This window comes from Corvus brachyrhynchos, unplaced genomic scaffold (genome assembly GCF_000691975.1).
Source record: "Corvus brachyrhynchos isolate BGI_N302 unplaced genomic scaffold, ASM69197v1 scaffold32, whole genome shotgun sequence".
NCBI lineage: Eukaryota > Metazoa > Chordata > Aves > Passeriformes > Corvidae > Corvus > Corvus brachyrhynchos.
This window is the reverse complement of record NW_008237919.1, coordinates 12921175-12947794: the sequence shown is the minus strand read 5'-3', so window position 1 is coordinate 12947794 and position 26620 is coordinate 12921175. Positions and strand designations below refer to the sequence as shown.

Below are 26620 nucleotides of genomic sequence, written 5' to 3'. Positions count from 1 at the left end.
CTGAAGATCAAAGGTCTGACCACTGCATTTTATTGCAGGAACTGTTTCCTCATGAATTATGCAGGTATCACTCTTAACTAGAAGGTTTTTGCATCATTTTTCTCTTTTTCCTTCTAATCTCAGAACTGGAAGAGAAGCAAAAAGCAGGCATAAGAATGAATAATGGGAGGCAGCAGATGTATCCAAAACTTGCATACATCCAAGAAGAACCAAGATGTTTCAACTTGAATTCAAAGTGAGAAGAATTTCTTGACTCATCACCAGAAGAAAAAAAACACAACAGGTTTCAAAAGCCTATGTGAAAAAATGTCACTGAAAGGGTATTTCATATATGCCACTATAACATAAGGGGAGAGGTATCTACATGTAAAAGCACAACAAACTACTGACTGGAAAATAGTAAAAATACCTTTGCCAGCTCTCAATCATATTTTATTACCATAAAAGGAAAAACAATTTCCATATTTATTCATGATAAGAACAGTGACAAATATAAATACCTGTTAGTGTAGAGATTCAAAATTAATCAAATTTTGATGCCTACAGGGAGAAAAAGAATCTATAATGTAGTGCAAACAATGTCAAAGAAATAGGAACAGTCATGGATCAAATTTATGATAAAAAAATTGCCCCTGGGAAATTCAGATCTTTTTCATGATGGTTTTACATCTTTATACAATGTAAAGACACACTTTTCATTTGGTTATCTGTGGCAGCAACATAAATATCTTCTCATCTCTGGTCAATATTTGGTACAAAGACTAAAAAAAGTAGCAAAGCAAACACCTGCAAGAAGACTCATTTTAAATATTAAGTCTAATATAAAATTACTTTATCTTGTCTTTCAACTATTCAGAAACATTAAATTTACAACAGTCATTTCATATGGAAATTACTTCTCTCCCTTGAAGAGACTAACTGTAGTCACATATTTCATGGTCCATGATTGTATGAACTTGCCCTATTTCAGCAAAGAGCCCAAAATCTGTACAACACTAATTCAATGACAAGGCCTAACTATGAAGCTCAGAATGTCCTTGCCTTTTCTTCATGCCTCCCTACAGAGAGGCTGGTAAGACTTGTACTGCCTTGCTAATTGAGCATTAGATTAAGTGGACTGGTATATCTGTTGTCTGGATTTTAGCAAATAAGTGGAAGAAATAATTGCCATCATAAGTACAGCCACAAACCCGCTTTACATTTTAATTTAATGTGTTTGTATGGGATCTTAATCCTTAAAATGGTTACACCCCACTGTAGCTAGCTATAAATGTGAGGCATAAATTTTCCTTCTAATAGCATGTCATCAGCATTTGCATTTTCAGCCTGGAAAAAATCGTTTTGGAAAGGTTGATGCATTTTGAAATATTAGAGCCAGTATTTTTCAAGCTGATCAAATACTGTATTTTGTAGGAAGAAAACTGCAATGGCATTCTTTTTTATAAAAGTTGTTAGACAAGAAGGCCAAGGAAATTTTAAAGAATTGCTGCAATGAAAGCTGGTAATGTATTTAGTAAATAAAACTACCCACTTGTAAACAGTTCTAGGAACCAATAAAATCTAATGTTTCTGTTTAGTTTTTGCCTATCAAACCTATTAGAATATACATAAACAAATATTTGAACTTGAACATATTTCTTCAGAGTATTATTACCCTATATAACTTAATACTTTCACTGGTGGAATGAGATGATGGTTAAATCTAGTTATTAATAAATGTATTCATTTTTTGAGAAATTTCCTTTATTTTGGAAACAATCTGTTGGTCCATGTGTCAGGACCTGGAGAACACTGAGAGGGCTGCATGACACCAAGGAGCCTGTCAGGGAAGCCCCACTTGCAAGCCAAGGAGGGCAGGCTCAGCCTGGGACCCCAGCCCTGTGTTCAGCCCAAGCCCTGTTGAGCCCATCGGGGCTCCCCAGATGGACCCCAGTCCTGCTAGGTGGAGCAATCCCTCTCCTACTGCTTCCTGACATCACATTGCACAGCTTCCCATCATAACTACTGTGGGATGCAAAAACCACATAGATCTTTTTGCCCTACAAAAAGCTAAGCTCTGTCAAAGTACCACCTGGCAAGAATTTATGTTCTTCCGTTGAATAAATCTCACCTTTTAACACCAAGCTAGTATATTTATTTCTACAGGAGTTAATTCATCATACAGTGGTCCCCAGCTGCTCTGACAACTGCTCTAAGAAACACAGATGAAATTGAATAACACTGGTTTGCAATATAGAATTTGTAGATACAGAACTAGAAAAAGAATGAGAAGTGCAAGTTCACTTTATGTAATAAATGAAAGGTGTAATAGCAAAGTGTAAGAACGGTACATAGAGGAGATTTGTGAATTCCTGCCAAGCAAACACAGGTTGCTTAAACTGAGTAGGCAAAGCTTTAATATCCACTGGCTTCCTAAGAACCTTCCCAATACAGATTCGCCCTCTTTATGATTGGACAAACCAATGTCTGGAAAGCCTTGTAGTATCCAGAGCTCTGTCTCTTGAGAAACTCCCACAGTTTTAGATAGTGTGGAACTGAAATTGGAATGTAAGAGTCCAAAAGAAAAATGCCAGTCTGAACTCAAACAAATCTAACATTACATAATTCCACTGTATCACAGCGAAATGCTACTGTAAAATTGCAAACAATGACTCACAAGTATAAAGATGCTCATACTTGAATTTAACTGAGATCCTGCCCAAGTTCTCACAAAAAGTGAAATCCAAAGGGTATCAAAGAGAATCACCTAATGTTAACAATATTAAGCACCTCTCTCATGAATAGAGATGCTATCACTATTTTACTTTTTCTTTGCAGGTGACTGCTCTTCCTTGACATGAACTTGCAGCTGCCATTTTAGTATTGGCCCACGTTTCTAGTTCCCACAATCCTGTATAGAAATTGTGTTCAAAAAATATGACCTAGATAGCTCTTAGCCACTGAGGGAAATGGAGTGTTTTATTGTAGCTGCTGCTTTTAAGATCTATTTAAATGTGATTATGGAAGTGGCAGAATTTGCAGACTGTGTTTCCCATGCTTCATGCAGGAACAAGTTAGGTGTGAATACAAACAGGAACATAAGAGAAATGAAGGGGGAGGGGAAAATCCATGTTTGTACAGACAGATTAATGTGCATGTGCATGAACATGCTTTTGTATACAAAATATACATATACACAAATATTGCTCTAAGTGGGAAAATTCACAATACAGTGGAGGCCTACTAATTTATCCTGAAACTTTATAATTATGTAAGCTGTCTATATTTACATACAGCGAAATCAGAGGTCAGAAAAATGATTGAAGACAGAGGCTTAACTTGCCAGTTCTCAGGTCCTAAAGATCTTGTACAGGGAAATCTCTTTTGTTGGATAAATACTTAAAGCAGATTGAACCATTGCTCTGCATGCAATCAAACAAGGCACTTGTAAACTTAATTATGAGTGACAACCCAAGTCAGAACTCCAGTGGGGAGGGCTGTGAGCCCTTGGCACAAGAGCCCTCTGCACTCCCTTGGAGGAGGAAGGCCTGAGTGCAAAAAGACTCCCCAGAGATAAGCAACCTTCCTCAGGTCATGGTGACAAAGTGAACCACCCCCAGCATGCCTTGTTTCTATATGGTAACAGCCTGTTGGCTAATTGGTTTCTACCCCACCCACTGCCTTTCCCATAAAAAGCCCCTGTTTCTGTCCCTGGCCAGGGAGCCTTTGTCCCTGGCTGTCCCTTCACAGGGGCTGCTGGACAATAAAAGCTGCCTCTGGGGAATTGCCAAACGAGGCTCCAGTCTCTCTGTACCTGAGTCCGCCTTGGGTGATTTCACAAAGAGCTGAATCACGAGTTGGAATCACTTGCAGCTGAGAAATCGCTACACCTGCTAGAATCACCTGCTGCCCAGGGAGGCCTGCCATCACTCCTGGAAAAGTTGTTCCTTGCAGGATGCTCTCTCTAGGAAGGTCGTGGCATACTGGTGCTGACCAGCATCAGACCTTCTGCGATACTTCAGTGTTGGCTCACTTCACTCCTTCATCTGTGTACCCTCAGGAATTACAATTCTAATCCCTCTGTCACTAAGGAAATTACATGATTAAACTAACTTTCACAGGGAAACCAATTACTCCTCAAATTTTTTAGTTTATTTTTATATCCCAGAGCCTTTTTCAGAACTTCATATTGAAATGACACAATTACAATGTTATTTAATATCACTTTAATTTTTAATTTTGTTAGGAAATCTGTTTCTACTTTTCTAATTTTGCCCCTCCAAAATATCCCCAAAATAAACCTTTTGGACAAAGACATGGCTTTGAGTGGATACGTCACACCCCCTATCACCCACAAGCCTCTGTAAAGGCTGAGAGATATAATGGACTGCTAAAGACTATGTTGAGAGCATTAGGCAATGGGGCATGGAAGCAACAGGATGCAAATTTAGCAGAAGCCACTTGATTATATAACACCAGAGGAACTGCAAACCATCCTGCTTGCCCCCAAACAAGGCCCCTACATACCTGGGAGGAGATAAGGTCCCTGTACGATACATAGGGAAGTGGCTGGGAAAGACAGTGTAGATTTCTCCTCCCACAGGAAAAGGCAAACGTATTCAGGGGATTGTCTTTGCTCAAAAAGCTGGGTGTTCCAGGTGGGTAGTGCAGAAGGATGAGGAGACCTGGTGTGCGTCTCAAGGAGATTTAACCTTTGCTCAAAAAGCTGGGTGTTCCAGGTGGGTAATGCAGAAGGATGAGGAGACCTGGTGTGCATCTCAAGGAGATTTAATTTTGGGGGAAAAAAATCCATTGTAGGTTGCAGGAAGTAAAGTAGCAGAAATGGCATGAACCAAGGCAGAGTGAATTTTGTGAGGAGCAAGGAGAGGAGCAATGATGGGCCAGGCTGATGCTGGTGCCCAATAATGGAGTGTGCTGCTTCTCCTGTCCTGATCATCTGTCTTGATGGAATGCAGCCTAAATCACGGCTTTTTTTGACCATCTGGAGGGGTGGAGAAAGTCCATGGAATGTGAAAATAATATCTGTGAACTGACAGGGAATGGTAGACAATGATATATATACATCTGTATGTTGGGTATAAGGCTGGTTTAAGCAACTAGTTTAAGCTGTAAGAAAAAGAGGAGGAAGTGGGGACTTTCATTAATTATTTTTGCCTTCCAGAGCAACTGCTATGCATGCTGAAAACCTGCGTCCTGGGAAGTGGCTGGACATCACTTGTTGATGAAAAGTAGAAAATAATTCAATTTTTTTTTCTTTGCTTGTGCATGAACAGCCTTCCATTTTTGCTTTAGTAAACTGTGTTATCTCAGCCTATGATTTTTCCATCTTGTTTTCTCTCCCCATCCAACTGAGAAGTGCAAGTGATAGAGCAGCTTGGTGGGCACCTGACACCCAGCCAAGATGAACCCACTGTGGTCCTGGATATTTTTGCTTCATGGTTTATTTAAATATCTCTGATAGGGGTGTTGTTATACACATTAACAAATTGTCTGTATTCAGATAAAAATTATTTCTGTTTCACGATGTAATATTCCCCTCTGTACTCTACCACTCATGATTATCCTTTCAGTCACACTGTCTTGCATGTGTGTGCACGCGTTCACCTGTGTGTGTTTAGGTATATATAGGTATATAATAAAACTTAATTTCTTGCCTGGTCAAATTTTCTTATGCTGTTCCAATTTATCCTGTCTAATGAGACAACTTCTAGCAGCAGACATGTTGACAGTAAAAGTAATAGCTTTACAAAAGCAGTAACCTGTTGCTATACATTGCTATATTGAAAAATGGATGCTCTGGTTTGGAGCACATCTTTTTATTGAGCGGCTACACTCCATGATGGAAGATACATGTGAGAGAAGAACATTCCTAATCACCAAATGTTCTGATAAAGAGGACCAATTAATCTTTGTCTATTAGAAATAAGGATAGGAATTAACTCCTATAAACTAGTGTGAAGACAAAGTTAAAATAAAATTTAACAATATTGAAACACTTTGCAATTTTTCTTTCATGCTCTGTGCAAATTACTTTGCACTCATGACAGCCTATGGGCTTAATACAGTTTCTGATGTCTGGTATGTCAGTAATGCTGAGAAAATCTGAAAGCTATAAATTATGCAGGCAATGACTATGACTGCCTAGTTGCACTTATATTGCCTGTTGGCCTTGACCACTGGTGCACGAAGAACTTGGGAACGCCAAGAGCTTGTGGATCTGTACCAGGTCCTAAGTGCAGCCTTTGGCTGACCACGCAGGTTGTTAAGATGCTCTTGATTGATTCATTGACATGATGGTCTTAGTGCTTATGTACCAGCCTCACACAGAGTGCTTCTCTCTGGCCTCAATGCCACAAAATTCTTTCACTCACTTACTGTGACAGAGTGCTTCTCTCTGGCCTCAATGCCACAAACAAAATTCTTTCACTCACTTACTGTGAGTAGTAGCATACTCACAGTGTTTTGCAAATCATGGATGGTGACTAAACACTGCACATTTCTGAGACCCAAGTGAATTCAACTAAAGGGAAATTTAAAATATCTTGCTACGTTGAGCTTATTGTCATTCACTTTTACCACTATCTTCAAAGAGGAGTCAAAAAAAAGAACAAAGAATTCACTTTTTTGCAGTATGTAAGATAGGCTTTTCAGGGATTCTGTAGGTAACAATGTTACTGAAAGATTAAAAAGATAGATCATCAGTCTAAAACGTCCATTTAGGTAAGGTGCACTACAATCCACAGGTGAAATTCTTTTCATTGGCATGAAGTCAGTAATCAAGCTGTATGCAAAAGAAGCCTGGAAGCCTCCAGGTGGTTCATTTGATCCTTCCAACCCACTGCCTAAACTGGAGGATACAGAGCTCCCACAGAGCCATGATATTCCTACCTGTAGACTGGAGACAGAGCAGCAGACCCCTGGGCCAAATGGACTTGCATGAACCAGCCCCTCTCAGCATCCCTCGCACATCGTTCCACCTGTGCCTCCTCTGGGAATACACAGACACAGATACAGAAACATAAGAGGGCCTTAGAGGGTTTATCATTCCCCTTCCTGCAAGCAGACATTTTCACCTAAGGAAATTATACTCTATTTTGGGGTAATTTAGGCCTTTTTCTATAAGCTAACAAATTCTTTAGAAGCTGTTAATAATGCAGAAATGATGAGAAAGTAAAAATTTTACATTTTCAGAAAACATTTATTGTCCTATAGATTTACAAACAATACTGGGCACTCTTTTTTAAAGCCTAGATAGCAGAAACAGGGATATCAACATCTACCAATGCCCACTAATCTTTTGCTTTATGAAAAATATTTCCCCCCAGTATTTAGTTGAAAACATTTAAATGATATTTTAAAAGCATTTTTGAAAAAACAAGCTGACCAACTTTTTCCTTTTATTTTTAGAGAGTATCTTTTTTGATACAATAATACAACTTCATTCAAGTTTTGCTTACAAATCACAGCAAAATTCACAGGAGCCTGAAAAGAAAATCCCTGTCATGTGCTAAGCCCTAATGGCATGTCATCCACTCTGGGTCTCAATTTAGTTCAAAAAGGCTTAACAACTGTCAATTTGAAGACATGTTTGGAATAGCAATGACCATCTCATCCTTTTTATTGATTTTAGCTATTTTATTATGTTTTATTCAGCATGCTAAAATTTAGTCTCCCTAGTAATTTTCAGATATACTCACAGAAAAACTTTGAAACAGGAGGATGGATTTGAAATAGATTTTCCCTGGCTAAATAATAACAAACAAAAAAATCTCAACAGCATTTGGTTCTCCTTATTAGTAGCATTGTCAACTATGAATCTTTATAAAATAAAGATTAAAAATACCTGGTGATGGCTTTAGAATGAAGGTTTCCCTTCATCACAAAACTGAAGGAAGGGGCCAGTCAGGTGATTGACCTATTTTCTACATTTGTTTCTCAGTACCTTCGAACTCTCAATATAGAAAAATTCATGACTTGCACTTAAATATCACAAAGAATTTGTTTCTCTTTTTTCTGTTGACTGTGTACTTGCATTACTTGTTTTATTCAAATTTTCCTTGTGCCATCAGAGATCTCAGCTTTTTTCCAGAGTGCAAACTACATGTTTAAGCACCCATCAATGTCTTGTCATTTCCTGAATACCTTGTACAGTAGAAATGTTATTATTCCTTTACCACAATGACTGAACTGTTCTGGGCCATTTGATTTAATATCAGAGGAGATGGTGGGAAGGGACGTCTGTTGGACTGTTAGCTTTGAGAACTAACAAAATTATAGTGACAGAAAGAAATGTCCCTGAAAATGAGAAACCAAACCACGGGAAAAGCAAAACCAAGTGAACAATAATAAAGATTTCAACAGATTCTCAAATCTGGATTTAAGGTGAAAAAAAAATTATATAAAAATTCGTATCTGCCAGAAGGGGTTAGCCTTTTTTTATAGCATCCATATGAAATCAACAGTTCAGTACAAGCTGAATGTAGCAGTTATATGTTTTCCATTTAGGATTTATGTCATATTGTGTTCTGTATGTCAGCTTGAGCTTGAGAGCAGCTGCTATGACATAAGTCACCTCCAAATGCTTGCATAAAAAGTAGGAGGGTTGTTTTTTCTTTTTGGGTGGGGAAGCAGGGAGCAGGGAGGAGGTGTGAGTAAGAGAAAGTGGATGGAATTTTTAAAAAATTAAAAGAGGAAAGAAATCAGTTTTTGAAGTTTTGTATCAGTCTCAGTCTTCAGAAGACAAGCATTTGCAAAGTTTTCTGTGCCATCTAGAATTTTTGAAGTTAGAAAACAGCAGCCCTACAACCTTTCGTCCAAAACTGCAAACAGTCAGGGAAGAGTATACACAATTGTTAATGGATCATCTTTTTTTCTGGATACTGTCTATGACATAAGAGTGGATAATATTTGTTTAATACTCCAGAATAGCATCATGGACAGATCCTGTTCCTGCTGTTGCTGTAGCCATTGCTACCTTAATGGCTGACCAGGCAACAGTTTTTATATGTTCACTCAGGCTCTGACTCTTTCCTTTTGGTTTTGCTGATTTTATTGTCCTTGGTTCTGTTTTTCTTGCTGTGGCTGTTAGTTGGAGGGGAATTTGGAACTCATAAATTATTTTGCTGTATATATCCATCCCACATAGCCCACAAACTTCTTAGCTGATATAAACTTGGTAAAAGTGCTGGCACTTAGTTTGCTGCTATGATTTGTCTCTATGCTAAGTGAGTTAGAAGTTGTTTGATGAAACATATGGTCTCAAAGTTAGTAGAAGCGGATCAGAATTTCCCTTTGCAATGTGCCTTGGGTTTATTTCACCCAGTGCTGCTTGAGAGTCAAACAGTGTGAGCCACCAGTCTCCAGGTGGTCAACAGACAGGGCTACTTCCTCCTATTTATCTTTTCTTGCTGGCTTTGGGGGATGATTTAATTCATAGGTGGGTAAGTTACATGAGATGAAGTTCCTGCCTTGTAGGTCCATTCATGAAGACCACTTTTAAGACAACTGCCTCTACAAGGTACTGAACAAACCTGTAAATAGGCAAGGATAAAATGTACCAGTAGCAACAGCTTCCTTCTCTTGGTGTGTACCTGAAGTATTGGTATATAACTTGTATTCTTGCTTGTATTTATCAACTAAATAAAACTTTGGTTTTAAATGTTAAGGAAGAAGTGATGCATTAGGATGAAATGATGACTGTTAATGCACGGTTTTACAAATTGCACTGTTTATTGTGTGCTCCATAAAACCCAATAATGGTTTGTATTTGTTTTGTTCTAACAATAAACATCAAAACAAAACTATAAATACATCTTCACACAATTTGCAACATAACTTTATACTCAACTGTGAGAAAATTAAACAAGTGCTGGTATATATTTCACTACAAATAAAGGCATTTGTGCTGTAGCTAATTTTTTCCTCTAGACTCATCTAGACTTTCATCTAGACTAATTTTTTACTTTCTCCCTATTCTACCTTTTAACAAACAATGAAGATAAAATATAAGTTAACTTGGACAACTAATGTCAGCTTTTGTGAATGAGTTAGAACTGAGATCCACCTGGTCCGCCAGTGGAGTACTCTTAGTCCTGTGGCAGGATTATAGGATGCAAATAGGTATTTACTAGAGATTTGAATGGGTTTAAGATAATTTTGACAAATCTATTCTAGCACTACTGTGCATTTATTTACATTTGGAGAAGGGAGTTGTTTCCTTGAAAGTACAATGCCCCATTTTGGAAGGTCATGATGATGCTTCCTACAGGTGCACATTTTCCTTTTTCTCCCTTTTTATAGTCCTAAAACTCATATTTTCTTATTTAAGCATGGGCATGATTTTAACAATGTTAAATGTTCGAGAAGTTGGTCAGAGATGGATGAATTACAACAAAAACATGCTTCTCATTTGCCTCTCTTGTCTCATTCAACCCTTTTGCTGCTAGTGGGAAGCTGTGGCAATGAATGGCGCCCAAACTGCTGAATGCTGTCCTATGCATGAGCAGCTGATTTGAGACCTGTATGTTTGCCTATGGTCTGGACATGAGTGGCCCTTCAGACCGAACCCCTCTGACAATAGGATGGCTTTTTTTGCAGGAGATGTTCATCACTTCAGGCTTTTTATACAGCTATTATTGGACATCTTCTCCTAAATTGAGTTGTAATGCTTCTCTTCTTGAAGGATGCTATAATAAACAAGAAAATTGCAGTAAATGTTCACAAAAATAAATGGTTCTTCTGGGCAGCAGTGGCAGGGGGCAGAAGAGCTCCTTATGTCAAGTAGAGCTAAGATTGCATACAACAGCTGGCTTCATAAAGTACGTATAAAATATGTGGTAAAAACACAGGAGGACCCACAGGATTCTGCAAATTCCACCATGGGAGTCCAGCACTGTTTAGCAGAAACAGGTTGTTTAGACTTTGTTTCTACTGCAGGGAGAAAAACAATAGAAAAGTCAGACACAGTCTTTGTTTCCTGCATTGGGTCTATTAAGCAGTAAGGGTTTGTTTTTCAGATCCAAGAGTAGTAGCAGAGAGCAAGAATTCTGTTTATATCTGCTTTTCATCCTGTAAAATGTTAGGGTTTTATCAAGAATTGAGTTATATAATATTCTGTATTTACTTTTTGATTAAAAGAATAAATTATAGGCCATCTGAGACCCACTATTAATCTTTCTTATTACTTTGTTCCACAGGAAAAATAAAATAAAATAGCCAGGAATATTTCCAGCAATATAAATGACTCTTTTGAGAATTTTATGTCACAGATAAACTGTGAAATTATCCATTTTTTGCTTTAATCATTCCTCCAGGTTGCTAACAGTGATTAATGCAGCACCCTAATTATCCATGTCCCAACAGTTTCACATCAGTCACAGAAGATCCATGGTTTAAAACAAAAAAATCTGATGGTGAAATAGTCACAATTGAGCTTTATTAATAGAAATTGAGAGGTTTTTTCTTTGACATATATGAAGGAAGGAAGAAAAAAAATGTTATCTCGATCTGAAAGCTAGAAGAATGTATTCTAAAACACGAAGGAACAGTCAATTAAGGTGTCAATGTTTTCAAATCTATGGTTTTCTTTTTCAGATATGCTTCTCTCACCAAGGGCATGTAGCTGAAAGTCAAGGCAGACACATAATAAACATAAAGTGTCACAAAGGATATTTATACAAAATTTAAGACTCTAATGCCAAGAAAAATGACCTACATTGTTTCAAGTGCACAAGACATGCTTAAGCTCCTTGTCTACAAGTGTTTTACTGATGTCCATGACCAGCTGAATCCTTTCCTTTGCTAAGCCAAATACCTCAGCTTTCATCTGTGTCTATCTGAAAAGCTTTAGGATATCTGAGACATTCATACAGGGGTGACAGGTATAATACAGAATTTATGTTCACTATTTTAGAGTAGCAGCTGAAAGCCAGCCTAGAGCATTCCATAGTACCTGATATCCCATCTGCTGCAGAGAAGCAATACCAAATTAATTTGCAGAATACTGCTACCCTAATCATAAAAGGAGACCACTTCTTTCATAAGAGGAGTTATGGTCTTCAGTTGTCTTCTAAAGGGAATTTGAATCTACAGCTTCAAATCTCCTGAAAGCGACCTTTCTATCCAATTACAGGATAGATAAAATGGAAGCACGTGTCATATGTCCTATTGAAGTTTGGCTGATGTATAAGGAATATGAAAGTTGTGATTCTGAAAGATGACTGCTGAGAAAACATCACCATCTTACTGAGTCAAAAACTTGCTTGGTAAGAAGTAAATTGATCTATGAATTATTTATTTCAGGTGAAGTAATAATGAGGCAATTAAACCCAAATCAAGAATAACCATAACCATGTGACTTTTATCTAAGTATAAACTAAAAGTGCACAAGCCATTTAAAATTTTGAACCCCAGCTTCAAATGGGGAAGTAGGCAATAGAAAAAGCTAATAAAATTGTACTACTGCTATGTCTTTTAAAGACAATCCTTTTGTCTTTAGATCAGCTAAGATGATGTTAGAATAAAAATGCACAAGAATCACTAAAACAAGTTTTAGTGAGCTGCTGAGAAAACATATTTACTGACAAGACTCACTGTGCTTTATTTTACTATGAAAACCTTCTGATTTATGTCTCTTATTTGTCTCTGTCTGTAGTAGAGTAGAGCTGAAGTTGAAGGAAGACAGGGAAATAGACAGGGTGTGGAGAATTCAAAGAATGTTAGATTCTGCATGGATGGAAATGCAATGTTTTCCGTATATACAGAAGTATTACTGTAGCAGAGAACTGCCTCATACAAAAACATGTTTGCCACAAGAAAAAACCAAACAAAGGAAGTAGAAATTCAGAGCTCTTAAGGATATCAGCTGTGGAACCCCATGGACTAGGAATCCAGAACTTTAGGCAAGTACTGATATTTCATGTGGCTAAACCATTGGAGGACATGCAAATGCAAATACTTGGCTATTGTTCTGGGGGTCAGATGTGTGTATGTGTGTGTGACAGAGACAGACAGCATTCTGAAGAGGTTACGGGCTAGTTGGCATGTGCAGATGACATGCAGGAGAAAGCCACTGTCCAAACAAAAGGAAATTATTCCCAGAGCAATTTCTGGTGCAGAAGAATCACTGTTAGCAACTATGAGGAGGAGCACTGAAGGAGTCTGCCCAGGTGCACGTTTTGTTTGTTGGGAGACACTGACAGCTGATGCTGCTTTCAAATGTAGTATTTGAAATCAGTTCCAGGAGACAGAAGCAAAGATGCCTACTACAAGAAGAGGTAATACTTCAGAAGAAGAGTCCAAACATGATGAAAGACTAAGAGCTATAAACTCCATAGTCATTATGCGAAAGAATCCCAACTGAGTTACACACACTGGTCCATTAAGTGTGTCTCCTATTTCATCAGGACCTTGTTATATTATGACCTTCATCTCACTCTCTGGTCCCATAATCAGAGAACATAGGGAACAAAAGTGCTGTATTCAGTTACACTTGCTGTACCTTTGACATGGCTGCAGAATTCAGAAAAATGGATCCATTAGTGACAGACCCTTGCCACTAAAATTTATTTCCATATTTTCTATTATTATTATCTGAAAAGATAATTGTATTCATGGCGCAAGTGCATTTTCATTGCACTATACCTTAATTTCTGATCACTAATCAGAGAAACAAAGTCCTTTAGACAAAGAAATTTAATTTCCTTTGTATGTGTCTTGAAGCTGCTATTCGTAGTATCCCAATGAAACATTTGATTTCAATATAATGAACTCAAAGGACTGATCTTGGTGGGTAGAGTCCATAAGCTGGATAGCAATATGAGATGCCTGCAAACTCAGTGCACTGCAATATGAACACAAAATGAAGTCTAAAAATCAGTTTTGCAGGTAAAGAAAAGTGGATGTGGGTAATGAACCCTACTGAGAAAAGGCTAAACACTTTAAAAACCACCAAGGTTTTCAGTGAAATCAGAACAAGGCAAAATACAAAAGAGGCAGATATATAAAAAACCTACTACTTGAAACTTGCTTGTTGTAGTTCTATTAGAAGTGACAAACTCTGTAAAGAAGCAGAAGGGCTATGCAATGATGACTTTGATGCAGAAGGTAGAAAGAGTTAAAGGAAGCTGATTTCAGCAAGTCCATGGGAAGTTAATTGGAAAGTGAGCACAAACAGAATACACTCTGCTGCAGTTTTTCTGTGATTGTGTCTGTAATGCATTAAATTTCAATAAATTCTCATAGAATGAGACATCAACATTTTCTGTCGTCTTACTCAAATTCTTTTGGAATTCTTATCTCATTTTTCCACCTACTGCTTTAAGAATGTAACATAAAGCATCCGGAAGGTTGTTGTGCTACACTATTTATAATTTTAATAATTTTCATTCTGTAATATCAAGATTTGTTTAAAATTGGGTGCTAGGGGGTTTGTAAAGTTCTACTCTAATGTTTAGATTAACTGACTTAAAGCTAAACTTGGTTTCATTCAAATGGCGGAAAAAAAATAAAGAATCACTAAAATAGTAAGTACTATCCAAGGATATTGTATTTCTGTTCTTTTGATCTGTCTTTGAAATTAAGCCTGAAAACCAGATTTAAAAACCACCAATAACTTAAACCCCGTCTTTGTACTGAGTGCGTTCATTATGTTGATAATATTTTTTTTCCAGAGAGAGAGATTTTAGTATTTCAAAATCATCTAAAAGTGTAGCAAGTTTTCATCAATGAGAAAATGTTAAACTTTTAAGTATCCAAACCTATTCAGCACAACATGAATCAAATTCTTAAATCTTTTCTTCATGATACATTGATGATGGTTCTCCACAATGAACAAAACTAAAATCAATAAAAATATTGATTTTTTTTAAATGCTCTTTGAGCAATTTCTCTCATTTCCAAATACAATTAAATTCTAAATGTAATATTTACTGATAGCAGCAGTAATTATTGTATACGAGTCTTTCACAGGAACTTGCCAGTTTATACTTTCCCCAGAGAGGTATTTCACATATTTCTATACTGGATTTCTATAAATGTAATCACTACGGACTAGAGATTAAAGTAATGCCTCAAGTAATGAACTACCTTCATGACCACCACTGAGGAAACAGCTCAAGGAGGAAATTGAACCACAACACTACTTAAACTCCAACAGCCATCAAAACATTTTAGGGTGGTTATCATTTATCCTTCTTGCTCTCCCTTTGGAAGGGAGTAAATATAAGTGCCCTATACATAGCACCTGTCCCTTCTTCACAACCCAAAACACTTTTAAAATTCAGAGCCTATATAGAGGACTCCCGAGTTTTACATTCTTTATAATCATGAGACTTCTTGAAGGTCTCCAGAGGTAGATGAGTTTGCCAGCATTTACATCTGCACTAGACATACTTGTTCCTCCTGATAATTGAAAAATTTTGTTTTATTGTGAATGACCTAAGAGCTCCCTAAAAGTTTGCTATAAAATGTGTGTTTAAATTAGGTACAATGGATTCCACCCACTTACTTCTATTGGTTTATATTTATTAAAAAAATGAATGTTGGGTTAGCTAGTTATTAAAATGCTAATTATACAGCACAATTTTCTAATCTGTTACAAGACGACACTGACATGTTATCTTTGTTTTATTTGCCCGAGCTTAGTCACTGGGAATGTGAAGTTATCATCCATAAATTAATATATTCCTACAATTTTAAAATCAGTAAGCTAATCTATTCCTACTAACACCAACACGTATCTCAGGAAGACATATTACTATAGAATTGAAATTAATTTAGCTGAGAACAGTGTTCTACACACATTTTTCCTAACTTCACTGAATACAGCTTAGCATATGTTATTTCTAAACCTTCTTGTTAGCTCCTTTCTAGCTTGTCGGTGTCTATGAAGCATCAGCCTTTACAAAATTGAGACTGGGACAGAACCCTGAAATATGTGTTCTCCCTAAGGTGAGAAACAACCTGAGAAATGTTAAACCTGTTATTCTACTTACTCCTCTGCCTTCTGTAAAATATATAAACTAAGCTCAAAAATCTCACTCCCCTCTTTGTTCAGTGGCCTGGCTCTTAGAAATGCCACACATCACATAGTGGTCCAGATAGAAAATTGTAATAAATAATTACATTTCTCAAACACACTGGAACTTTCTCAATTTAAAGCAAGTCCCAAAGCTTACTACAACCTACAGCTTCTGGTCCAATGTAAAGACTATTTCTACTTTTTTTCATATAAATGTGTAGTAATTACCTAATACTTACTTAAACAGACATAGAACCCAGATGCTTTCCTACACCACAGAGTGCAAATACACTTATTTCAGGTATGAGTGGTAAGGGCAATTAATTTTTTGTAGCCTGTTATTCAGAATAATTAATTGTTCTGTGAAGCAGATTGGAACCTTGGAATCATTAGAGTTGGAAAAGACCTCTCAGATCAACAGTTTAGCCAGCACTGCCAGGTCCACCACTAAACCATGTCCCTTAAGCACCATATCTGCTTGTTTTTTGAACATTTCTTTGAATACCTGGACTTAAGGTTATGCCTCAGACAGATCATCTTAGCCAAGTTCTGTCTCACACAATACTGTCTACAATTAGAGTAATTACCCAGAGTTTCACCTACCTGTATGCATTGTCTGTGTAGTTGCCCACATGTGGATATGGACTTTTGGATCTGTCATTGACAAAAGATAGTTACCTCCTGAGAAAAATCAGTCTACTGTCTCCTTTGGGACTAATTTTGTTGTAAGAAAAATTTAAAAAAAAAAAAATTGTTTGTCTTCACAGACTATAAGGTTATATGGTCAAATATGGTCATCAGCTTTAGACATCTGCATCAGTCTTTAGAGTACCACTCTAAAAGGGTGAAGATTGTGCAAGTTAATATTGAACCTTCCAGCTGTAGACAGTCATCCCATATACCTAACAGTGCCTCAGATGCCTTGGTTGCATACATGTATTCACAGAACTGAAACACTCCTTCCATCCCACCGAGATTTTGATGTTTAGCATAAGTTTCCTTTGTATACAGCGGACAGACTGCTAAGAGGGGTAATGCATCTTATTTTAAGTATAGTATCTAAGATTACTAGCTGTCTAGAGATGTCTCACTCTCTTATTGACTAAAAAGGATGCCTAGACCACTATCTTAAATGGACACTTCAGTGATATGCTGTTATGGGTGAGATTAATATGACTGTTTCAGAATGAGGTGACTGCGGAATTTATGTTATGGAACTGGAATTTGCAAAGCTTTTAGATGTTTGAATGTCATTTCTGAGCTGATATCTAATGTCTGCATGTGCTTTCATTTCTGGAAGAATTACTGAATTGCCTTCTTTCTTGAATATTAAGCAGTTTTAATTAAATAAAAAATAAATTTAAAAAATACATCACCAAGATATGTTGCGAAAGTCAAAGTTGTAACCCACCCTTCTATAAATTCTGAAGTCAGTCTCATGGAGACATACACAAAATTGACAAACATCCATTCTTTATGATGTTTATTTTTAGTGTAAGTGGAGTGGTAATATAATCAGTATAATCTTGGGCTAATTTGAGGCACAGAATAAAAGTAAATTGTCTAGTGAGTTCATTATAAGTCTCATATTAGAAAGGTCTTCTAAAAGATAAAATAATTGCTATGAATTAGGTTAGCACCTTACCATGCCATAAATTTAAAATAAATCATTCAGTTTAACAGTCAGTCTCAGAAACTACCACTCTTACTATGTTAATCAAATCTCAGTTACAATGCACAACTACAGTTAAATGAACATAAAGGTGGGACCATTTAATTAAATGGATTTTATTGGTACTTCATTTAATGTTGAGTCCTAAAATTTAGCCCATCAATTTTGCTTTTGAATCCTTTTAACTGGAGGTAAAATTCCTCAAATTCCAGGAATCATAGCTTTAAGAATAGAAAAACCTACAGAAAAACTCTGGCTGTTAGTGTGAAGTTGTAGGTGAACAGAAGTGACAAAACAATTGATGAGATTGTATCAGTGTATAAACTGAAGTGGAAATAAAGCAGCAAATCAGACAGAAACTCTTTGAACTATTACACAGTATCTACATTAACCTCTGAAAGGGGTAGCATAAGATCTCTTTAGTGTCGGTGGAAAGAAATAGACCCTAAAAATATGTGATTGACCTTACTTACCTTAGATGTCCACCTTAAGACGAGGTGAATTGTTACTTAGAAGCGTTTGCTTCTCCCCACTGACTATAAAAAGCGATAGGGATTACTGCTTTAGGTGTAGACCGTTAAAGACATCTTCCCAACAGGAAGGTAACCAGCTAGAATGACCCATGAAATGGCACTCATGACTTCATTTCTCAAGTGCCTTTACTTTGAAGGAACAAGAGGCATACAAAAAGAAAAAGTTCTTAAAGATTGCTACACAGGATCTGTTTGTTTATAGTATTGAGAATACAGAGAGGGCAATGAGGAAATTTCACTTAGATTATAATGGATTTCTGAATGATTAGTTAGCTTTTTAAAAATTCTGCCATAATTTATGCTAAATATTAATGACTTTACATCAAGATTAAAGGTATGATAAAGGAAAAATAGTATTGAAGCTGATTAGCCACCAGTGATTTGATTTGAATTTGAACTGGTATTTTCAGGAAAGGAGAATATAACATGCAATAAACCTTATACTTGAAACACATGTTTTCAAGTTCACTTGTATTATCATTTTTAAATTTTTAGAAATCTATAAAGTGTGTAATACCATGGAATTAAGTGTTCATGTTATAACCTTATCAATATAATAGCTTCACATTTTTAGTTAGGCTTTCATGAATATGAAGTGTAAGCAGGAAAAAAGTCTTGGTTTGCAATGCATGCAGAATAATGTGTTATTGTTATTAAATATATCCAAGCTAAAGATTTAGAAGTTAGAAAAACAGGGAAAAAAGACATTTAATGAAGATTTCCATCAGAAGCTATATTTCCACTCAGACTAAATTTATTGTTCTACATTAAAAACAAAGAAAGAAATCCTCCTACACTTCATTAGTGTAGGACAGGAGGAGGGTGCTTGATCTGTTCGTTTGGTTTGTTGTGGCAGCTTTTTGTTTTGTTGTTGTTTTCATTTGGTTGGTTGGTTGTTTGTTCAGAATTTTTTTTTTTTACCTAACATCCATAACCAGGTTTGTTCACATCGTACGCCCAGAAGAAGAGACTGTGAAGCTGCCCAGTACAAAGCAGATTAGGGCTCTTTGTTCTATCCTATCAACTGGCATGCCCAGCTACCTGCAGCTGCTGTCTTTGTTCCCTCCTGCTGGTGGATATCTGAGCAAACACTGGGTGTTTTTACAGCGTCTGTTTTGCATATTCTGTTCACAGAGAGCCCAATTCACTTTGTTTGTAGTAACACTTCCGATTCTGTCCCTCACAGCATCCTTCTGGACAAGCTCTCAGAGTGTGGGATGAGTAGGTTCTCAGGGCAAAAACTGTGAATGATGGGGCTCCAGTGGTTGTACTGAGTGGAGCTACATCTTGCTGGTGACACTAGCAATGTCCCTCAGGGCTCAAGCAAGGGCCTGTTCTGTTCAGTGTTTTTATCAGTGATCTGGATGTAAGAGTTGAATGCACTCTTAGCACGTTTGCTGTCAATACCAAGCAGGGAGGTGCTGCTGACTCTCTGGAGGGATAAGAGGCCTTTGCAGAGGGATCTGCATAAATTGGAGAGCTGGACAATCATCAATGGAATGGAATTAAAGAAGTCCAAATGCCTGATTCTGGACCTAGGGCAGGGTAATGCCAGGCACAAGAATAAATTGGGAGAGGAGTGGCTGGGGAGCAGCCCTGCAGAAATGAACAAAAGCATGGTGGCGCTGGCTGACAGTGGGATCAACATGGATCAGCAGTGAGTCCTGGCAGCCAAGAGGACAATCATCCTGGGGTGCACTAAAGAAGGATAACTAGCTGGTCAAAAGAGGTGATTACACCACTGTATTTAGCATTCATCTGGCCTCACCTTGAGTGATGTGTGCGGTTCCAAATCCCATGATTTAAGAAAGATTTGAAGGTCCTTGAATGCATCCAGAGCAGGACAACAAATTAGCTGAAAGTGAGGGAAGACATCTCCTGTGAGAAGTGGCTAAGGACTTGGGTTTTAGCTATATTAGATCAAAGGAAGCTGAAGTGTTACCTCACACTCCCTAGTTTCCCTAGGAGAAGTGTAGAGAGAGATGCTGATCTCTTCTCCTTTACATTCAGTGATGCAATACATGGGAATTGTTTAAAGCTTCATAAGAGAACATTTGGACTGGACATTAGGGAGCATTTCTTTACAGAGAGGATAGTCAAATAGTGGAATAGGCTTCACAGAGAGGTGGATGATGCCCCAAGCTCACCAGCATTAAAGAGTCATTTGGACGATGCCCTAAATAATATGCTTTAGTTGTCGATCAGCCCATCATTGGTCAGGTAGTTGGATGAGTGTGAAAGACTGCACTGCTAGTGGTTAATGACTCAAACATTCATCCACTTGCAGTAACCTCTGTAAGAGTCTGTGCTGTAAGAGACTGGATTATTTGGTACAAATGGCTTAAACCATCCACTGGGTGCTTTGGTAGTGATGCACAGAGTGGTCTCTCAGGTGCAGAAGGGCATGCACATCTGAGGCTACAAGCTGGATTTCCAGATAAGGGAAGAGAATGATAAGGAAATCCGGTGATGTGGGAAAAGCCCTTCTTATCATGCCAATGCCCTCCCTTACATAATGACTCATCTGCGAATATTCTCCCCCAAAATAGCAGGATATTCACAGGTAGGGTGAAGGTATCCATCTCAGCTAATGGGTCATGATTTATTAAACTAAGCTGAAGAGACAACTGCAACATCTTAGAAGATGTCAGAGTTGCAAAATGTTCTGTGATCCATAACATTACATCATTGAATATGAGACTCTGTTCTCCAGGGGAGGTGGGCGCTCCCACCTGAAACCAAGTGAATATAAACCCAATAGATTTTGTGATTTATGGCATCTTTCCCCCTCCCCACTTGATAGATATAGTCTGTAAACATTACTTCAACAAGACTGCAGCCACTGAGAAGACTAGAAGAGGACTAATAGGATGTCATCAGAATCTATGTGAGTGGTTATATTTTTTTCTACTTTCTTTGTCACTGTCCTTCCCTCTCCCCACCCTCCTCTTTTCCCTGTCTCTCTCTCTACCTCACATTTACTGTTAAATAAAAATCCATACTATCTACTTCAGCATGTGGTCTCGTTTGCACCTTAATTTGGGCAGAAGCATCTCTCTAATAATTTAAATAATAGTATCATAACAATGAGGTGATTTTTCTCAGTCCTTCCAATTGAAATACTTTATTTTATTCTAATCTATTTTATATAAGGTAAGAAAACTTGTCTTTCATTAAAAAAAAACCAGACAAACATGGGAAACATATGCTTATTACAAGTAAAGTTCCAAATACCTAAAATGAAATTTCTGTCTTCCCCACCACATTTCTCACACACTCACTACTGGTGTTGCATGTTGGAGAACGGAGAAATAGCTACTTGGAAGTGCTGCAATAAGAAAAGGAAATTCCTGGTAGAAGGTACTGTAGGAGACAAGGCTCATTATTCCTTCAGAGATTACTTGAACATGGTTGTTATGTGAAGAAAGAAATTTTAAAAAAGTATGAAAGAAAGAAGTCCAAAAACTAGGTGCTTTTTCTTTTGCTAAAATTGGTTGGTAGGAAGGAAAAAAATAAAGAAAGAAGGCCAGATGAAGAAGATAGTAACAAAGAGACATAATTAAGATACTGAAGAGAACTGTGTAAGGGACATCTAAAAAAAACAGTCAGAAAGAAAACTTCTGAAGTAATCCAAGAAAGTTGACTGCTTGGCAATAGTTCTTGAAGGAACATTTAATTTAAAACAACTTTGAAAGAGTTCTCATTTAACTCCCAATTTACTCCCAAGGAGCTAAGTGGTGCATTGTTACAATAACATATTTATGGTCCAACACTAAAACAGTACTAAAAATTATTCTTTAAGATATCACCGTTCTATAGGAGCACTTAATTACATTGCAGTAAGGAATCAGCATATTATTTTCCCTGCAAGACCTAGCTCTTTATTTGTCCTTCTTTGTTTTCTTCTTTTCTGAAAGTTCTGTCATCTAGGGCTTTGGGATATCAGGACTGTTTACTTTAATTCCAGAATCTTTTATTAATAGTTGTGCTAGATTTTCTTATTAGATGGAGACTCTTGAGAGGACTACTATACTAAGATGAATTAACATCTAGATTAACTCCTAATAATTTTAAGAAGTCTCTTCCTGTTCTATTGGAATTTATAGGTAAGTATATGGAAATGCCTATGAGGTTTTATATTTCTAAAATTAAGCCAGAGAAACATTTAGAATAGTACAGAGAAGTGTGTTGTGTGAGAAGCCACTCGCCTTCATATGGAAAAAAAATTAAAATCAACAAGTCTGAAAGGAATTAAAGAAAAAGCTGTAAATGTATTAAATAAGATGAAGGCTAAAAATATATGTATATTTTATATCTAGAATTTTCAGGCTTATAATTGTTTTAGAATACTAACCATATGGGTCAGCAGGCGACATAAATGTATGTTAGAGGTTATTCATTCCATTGAATTGAAAACATAATGTATTGTGGCTTTTTATTAACATTAAACAAGGTAGGAAATGAAATGTCATTAAGATTAATGTTGAATTATGAGCTGTGAAACCTCTGTAGATATGCTAAATGATCTTGGGCATGTAAATACTGCCCAAAGATCTAGCACCAATTTAAAAAGAAATGTGTTTCCAAGTTTTCAACCAAAGTTTAAGAAACATGTTTCCACTCCATTTGCCTGAGAGATTCAAAGCCAAAAGGGGCAAAAGGGAACTGAACCTCTTCTATTCCTGAATATCACTCTTACCCTGATTAGTTTCTCTTTTTTCAGATGTACTTAGGAAGAAAAAAAAAAAGCAAAATTTGAGGATGAAAAGCAGAGGGTACAAACATCTACCTTTGGGGAAGAGACTCAAGGTACATATCTCAAGTGAAGTGACTCCCTACCCAGTGGTGCAGAGAATCACAGTTCACTGTGTGATTTAAAATGTCCTACTGTCTTCACATTTCTCAGCTGCCTAATATAGGGGGACGCTTATTCAATTTGCTGTGGGATTGTTGTTGGTTTGGGTTTTTTTCAACTGTATGCAACACTAGATATTTAACCTTTCCCATATATTAGATGGGAAGCCTGTGTACTACTTTCAACCAAACAGATTCTGTTTTTAAAAATAAAACTCTGAAACTGTGGAGCTTTTAGTACAGATTTAGTACCAAAGGAAAAACAGTTTTGCCTTTAGTAAGAAGTAAAACAACATTGACTAAGGATATTGAGTACTTGTGTTTTGTCAGAAGAAGAGGAGGAAGGGGAAGGGAACTATAAAAATGACAATGGCAGCTTCAATAGAATTGAACTGGATTGGGCATCAAATATTGTTGGATGGTTCCATGAAGCTGGAAGTACATATTGTCAGAAGATGTGAGATAATATTTGATAGGCAGAAAAGCTCCTTATATATTGCCAAGTACAGAAATTTCATATTTCCTACACAGAAATGGAGAATACGTAAATGTTACATAAAGGGAAACACCTAACCACATGAAATCTGCAGATTCAGCATAAAGGAAGCAGCTTTTGCTATGTTAGAGGCCTCATCCTAAAACTTTTCAAGTGCATAGATCTCTTAAAAGTATCCCAATAATTATTATTTACATTAATAAATGAATGGCTTCTTCTCTAAAGGTGTTTTTCTAAACCCCTCTGGATCCTGCTCCTTGACATCCCTAAATACTGGATGAGATCCTTAGTGACTACTGCTCACTTAAAAGCTGTCTAAAAATACGTAGGGAAAAAACGTTAAGAACAAGACGATAAAACATACATAGCACAGTAATGTCTTTTTGGTTTATACTCTAAATGGTCCGATGTTTCACAATTGCTGTCAATGAAGAACAAGAATAAAGGTGATTAAAAAGTAATGGTTTTGATATAATACTACAGAGAAAAATCTACTGTTGTGATTGGCTATTATCATCTATTTCCCAGGTGAGTGATTGCCAACATGAGCAGGAAACTTCATCACATTTTCCAACCACTAATAGGCTACTGCAAACAAGTGTCATAAAGACACAATTATGTAGAAAGTGACCAAAGAATTAAAAAATGTATTATGGCTGTAACTTCACCATTGTCTCCAATAAACCTTGCTATTTCTGAAGTGTGTCTGCATTTCACTTTAATCTAGCAGCCACTTGTAACCAGGAATCATTCTATATGAGCTGTCCAATGGGAATGTAAAGCTATAATTATAATGCATAAAGATATCCATTGAACACTTTATAATGACAAGATGTATTCATTATATTACAGACAAGCCTAAATGCCCTGCATCAGATATTTCTAGCAGTACAGTATCTCACATATGCTTACTCACATAAATATACTCCCTTAATTGAAATATATTTGTGCCATACTGATAAAATCCAATGAAAGATAAACAAATATTTCGTTTTGGGGGACTTTTAAATTGTACTATCTATTAAGTAGGCATCAAATAAGTTTCTTTTTGGAAGACAAGGCATGTAAATTTGGAAGTTTTGTACAGTTTACATTAATATTTTTTGAATAATCCCAAAGCATAACAAGTGTTTAGAAATTGTCTTTTATTGACTTCAACTTGAATAACAAGAGCTTTTTTCTATACACCTACCAACTTCTATACAAAGCCTTTTCCAACTTGAGATTATGATTAATGATAACATAAGCATCATAGGTATTTTCTAATGAAAAGAACATAACATGAAAAAGAGGTGCATTCAAAACTGTAGACAAAAAAATTACAAATGCAAGCAAACACCATGAACGTGTCTTAGCAGTCAAAGTAGAGCTAGAGAAATATAAAGAAAAATAAATCAGACCATTACTCTAAGATGTGATAAAAGAACCTAAAAGTTGTGGTGAATGATACAGTTATGTGTAGAGATAGGTAATATATGAGATGCACGTAGAGCTGAGATAGTTGAGAAAAACTGCTAGATGGTACTAAAATAATAGACAAATATTTCAATTTATTTTTATGCAACTTAGAAAGCAAACACATGCAACAGACTTGAAAGAACTAGAGAGGATATGTGAAGTACCAAGAGATACATTTTTCTTCTAAAGAGATTCATTATGTTTATAATTTTCTTGGAAAAATGTGTTTCAGTGACTGTGTCAGTGCAAAATGAGAAGTGCAATACAATGCAGAGACTCTCAAGGATCTCACCAACCAGGAGGAAAGCTTGTCTTTCTTTCTGCATAAATACCTGGTTGAATGTCTGTAAGACAGATTTCCCACAATGTGAAAATTATTGTCTCTAAATAGGGAAGAGTTTCTTTCTAATTTTCAAGACTTGATACTTAATGTACAACTTGATGAACTTTTTACAATGCATTATTCTCTTTTTTTTTTCCCTAATAAGGAAAACTTCAAATTTTGATAAATAATTTTTAGGGATTTTTCTAGCTAGACTTTTTCCCTGGAAGTTTCTGCTGACTGAAAGTAATAATCACAACATGGCTGAAACCAAGAGTGATTCTGAAAAATCTGTTCTAGTCATGTTGGAGCAGGAGAATGCAAATCTACTCTCTATGTGAGAATTTTATCCAACTGTGCAGACACAGTTATATGCACACAGGTTATAAATAATATGTGAGGTCCAGTCAAGTCCCAAAGCACTTAATCTTTTCTTCTTTTGCACCAGCCAACATTAGAGAAGACCCAGTCTTCTGTCACCACAGGATAAAGCTTTCTACCTCATTAAACCCTAATTGGCAAAGCTGCTAGTGAAGCAATAGTAGCTGGAATAATTTCTGATATATCTCCACCTTTTTTCGATATCATTAGGAGACCTTTATTTATCTCAGAAATACGTAATGTTTTGGTGCTCAAATTATACTTAGAACTTATACTTAATTATACTTAGATTCTGCTCTTTTATGAATAAAGTGGAACAAGATGAATGCACCAGATAAACTCAGAAAGAAGTCATTCACTAAAGTTCCAGAATTCAATAAAAACTTCAACACTACACTTTGGGACTAAGATTAGGTCAATTATCCAAAATATGTGGTATACATAAGTGAAATAGCTCTACATTTTTCCTCCTTTGTTTTTGTTTTGGGAAAGAAGGTAGGTGGAGAACAGTTGGAGCTCACAGAACATATGTTGTTTCTTGCTGTGCAATACAGCAGGAAAAATTAATTAAGAAAATTTTTAAAAATGTTATCAGCATCATTGAAAGCTTTGCTCTTCAGCTTTTTTATGTTATACTATCATGTTACACTGGGAAACAAACATTAACGTATCCTATTCAGGCTACTAGAAACCCTCTCTCACTTGGCTATAAAAAGGGCAATGTGGTCATCCTACCACCTTTAGGCTGATCCTTGACCAAAGTTCTGACCTGGGCAATGAGAGACTTGCAGCCAAAGCAACTGAACAGATCGAGTCATGGCATTTTCAGAAATGCTTTGTAGAGTATGTTGCCCACAAACTGCGAGCCATACTGCTGGCTGCAGAT

The 26620-nt window shown here is 36.7% G+C and overlaps 1 long non-coding RNA gene across 1 annotated transcript in view; it reads right to left on the bottom strand.

Moving 5' to 3' along the window:
* LOC108446492 overlaps positions 1-7068 on the bottom strand; it is a 44180-nt gene extending 37112 nt beyond the window's left edge. The window contains exon 1 of the long non-coding RNA XR_001861703.1: positions 6889-7068. This is a non-coding gene — a long non-coding RNA (uncharacterized LOC108446492). The remainder of the gene's footprint in view (positions 1-6888) is intronic.
* Between the last annotated feature and the right edge of the window lie 19552 nt (positions 7069-26620).